Source organism: Gadus macrocephalus, chromosome 7 (genome assembly GCF_031168955.1).
Source record: "Gadus macrocephalus chromosome 7, ASM3116895v1".
NCBI lineage: Eukaryota > Metazoa > Chordata > Actinopteri > Gadiformes > Gadidae > Gadus > Gadus macrocephalus.
Genome location: NC_082388.1, coordinates 3,882,958 through 3,886,632, shown reverse-complemented (window position 1 = coordinate 3,886,632; position 3,675 = coordinate 3,882,958).

Here is a 3,675-nt window from a genome sequence, read left to right as displayed (position 1 = left end):
GCTCTACCGAGCGATTTGTCACTTGCGGGGCATGGTAGAAACATGGCTGACCCCCCCCCCCCCGCTCCCCCTTTGTAGATATATAGGACTTATTCTGAGGTAGCCCCTTCCCCTCCCCCCTCAAGTAAGCTATTAGAAGTTTAGCCGGAATAAGGGAAAATAAGGTGCGACTGAAGGCTTGTGGATTCCGACGTTTTAAGTGCTCTTCGATTAAACTGAATCGGTTGAATCAGTTGGCTCGAGCAACAAGGGGGGGGGGGGGGGGGTTGGGGATGGACTTGGTGAACTCGGATCTAAAATGGCTCTAGGTAGAACACTCTGCAAAAAGGGCTGGAGGCCCGGCACACTCAAGGGCCGAGGTCGTTTCGGAAAAAGGAGAAGAAAAGTGTGTTTGTTTGTGTGTGTTTCTGTGTGTGGCGGTATTTGTGTGTAGGTTTTTGTGTGTGTGTGTGTTTGTGTGTGTGTGTTTTGTGTGTTGGTCTGTGTGCGTCTATGTGTGTGTCTCACTTTGTGGTTCTTGAGTCTCTCATTGTGTGTGAGAGACAAACAAACACACACATGCAGGCTAATAGACACACACACACACAGGTTAACTCACAAACACACACACACACACACACACACACACACACACACACACACAGGCATAATAACACACACACACACACACATGCACATCCTAACACACACACACACACGCGGGCTAACACACACACGCACACCCACGCTAACACACACACACACACAAACTCTAACCTGCACACACAAAGACACACACACACACACACACACACACACACACACACACACACACACACACACACACACACACACACACACACACACAGACACACACACTCTTGTGAGCCCTGCTCTGTTGAAGTCTGACTAAGCACAGGAAGTGAGTACTTACAAAACAAAATGTCCCCCGCCTGGAGAGAAGTGGCACTTTAACTCAGGAAGCTATCTCCCCCCCACTTTCCTCTCTCTCTCTCTCTCTCTCTCTCTCTCTCTCTCTCTCTCTCTCTCTCTCTCTCTCTCTCTCTCTCTCTCTCTCTCTCTCTCTCTCTCTCTCTCTCTCTCTCTCTCTCTCTCTCTCTCTCTCTCTCTCTCTCTCTGTCTCTCTCCTTCTCCCATCTTTCTCTCCTTCTCCCCTCTTTCCTTCTCCCCTCTCTCTCTCTCTCTCTCCTCGATGTCGCCCCCCCCCCAACCCCTCATGCTGGAACCCAAACCCACAAACCTTTCTCCACTATTAGCAACCATTAGCCTCTCTCCACCTTCTTCTTCTTCTGTCGCTAACGCTACGTCAACGGACAACCAGTTCCGTCTCGCTCAACTGAGTGTGTTCTCTATGAGTAAATGGTGGAGAGGAGAAAACACATTCAGGCACATCTCTCACCCTCCTCTCTCTCTCTGTCTCTCTCTCTGTGGCTGTGTCCCAATTCCTAGGACGCCGATTGCGTCACAGCGTCGCGCCAAGTGCTGTCCCAATTCCAAGGGTCCTTCAAATGCGGCCTACGAATGCAGCCTTCTTTTCCCGGATTTGAAGGATGCATCGGCTGTCAAACAGGAGATGGGCGTTGGCATTGGGGGCCCACTCGCTCAGCGTCTCCCCATCCGGTGTTGTGTGGGAGTATCCCCAGTCGGTGTGCTGGCAGTTGAAATCCCCGGCGTAGATGGCGGGTGCCGGGGTAATTGGGAGGGCCGATGTGGACAGTACAGATGGTGGGGGCTTGTACACGTTCACAACCGTTGTTGTCTGTATCCTCGTGGACATCCACTCTAATTTAACTAACCTTTACAAGATTGTCAAATGAAGATATATAAATGGCCTATAATAAAACGATATAAATAAACGATTGTTTCTTTACCCCCAAGCCACACTTGCTGAGTATTTCACCCCGGTGAACAGCTCATCATCGGGGGAGAAGACGACAGCCTCCACGCGGCCTCCCCTGCAAGTAATGAGATATGGTGCAAGACCAGCTCATGAAACTAATGTCGCCACCCAATCGTCACGCTGTCAGATCAGGGCGCAAGAGGCCGGGGGGACGCAAGCTCACGTCAGGGCGGGCAGCCATCCCGACCATCGAGCGACTGGACATCATACGCCACCTCGCCGACTCCCATGAAGTCGCGGCCGTCCTCCTTCAGGAGACACACTGTGGAAAAGCAGACTTTCTCAGGTTGCCCGGGTTCCACCTCGCCGGCTCCATCCTCAGCAGGCAGCACGGGATGGCCACCTTCGTCAGGTCTGACCTCAGCTGGACAGCCACAGGCCAATCCCCTCCAGGCGCTAGTCTCGAGTGGATGTCCACGAGGATACAGACAACAACGGTTGTGAACGTGTACAAGCCCCCACCATCTGTACTGTCCACATCGGCCCTCCCAATTACCCCGGCACCCGCCATCTACGCCGGGGATTTCAACTGCCAGCACACCGACTGGGGATACTCCCACACAACCTCCAATGCCAACGCCCATCTCCTGTTTGACCCCAAAGAGCCACCAAGCTTCTACTCCTCCAGATGGAACACCTTCACCAACCCAGACCTCGCCTTTGCTGTGTTCCACAGTAAGGACCCGATGCCAGAGAGAAGGTCTGTCATCAGAATACCATCACTGGTGCAGCCGGTCGCAGGGAAGCCTGTCAAAAGATGGAATTTCCGGAAGGCCAACTGGCATGCTTTTTCTGTTGACACAGAGAGAAGATCTGTCACCCTCCCGGACCCAGACACTCCTAATGTGGATGCTGCATATGCAGCCTACTGTGAAGTGCTGACAGGGGCAGCGAAGAAAACCATACCACGAGGCTACAATGCAAACTACATCCCGGGTTGGAACGAGGAGTGCAACCACCTCCTGCGAGCCCACCAGCAGGCTAGCTCAAGAGCTGATGTGGATGCGACAGCAACAGCACTGCTTGAGAAGCTGGACGCCACTCGCAGGGCTAGATGGACAGAGGTCGTCGAGTCGATTGACTTTACCCACTCCAGCCGTAAAGCGTGGCAGACCATAAACCAGCTCTCAGGAAGAAGTACACCGCCTCCCAAGTGCCCTGTGACAGCAAACGCCATCGCAGCCCAACTCCTGAAAAATGGCCGCTTCCCAGACGCAGACAAAGAGTTTGCCCGCTCAACATCCCACGAGGTATCCAGTCTCTCTAGGGCGGCCAGTGTCAATGTCAACCTGTCAGGAGATTTCACACCAGCTGAGCTCAAGGACGCTATGGCCAAACTCAAACAAGGCAAGGCACCGACAACATCCACCCAGAGTTTGTGATCTTGTAAAGGTTAGTTAAATTAGCCCTCATTAAACAGCAGGACCGATACAACATCCCCAGAAATCGTTTACTACGATGTCCTATTTTGGGTTATTAAAGAAAGAAAGACAAAAAAAAGTCACAGCTCGCATCAGTACTAGACAGCACTAGAAAAACACACAAAGAAAAAGGGTGTTTTGACTTCTACTGGCCTGCAGGGGAAGGTGTCTCCCCCGCAGGCAAAGAAAAACTTTTGCTGAAATTTGTTTTGATACTGCTCTTGTTGTTAACTGCCATGATTGATTTCCTCTGCCTTAGGATTGCAAGTATCCAGGGTCAGGAGAGGGGGTAGGTGGGAAACCCACTGCTGCCACTTGGCCCTGGTTTGTCCCCTTTGATAAGGTATTGTGACA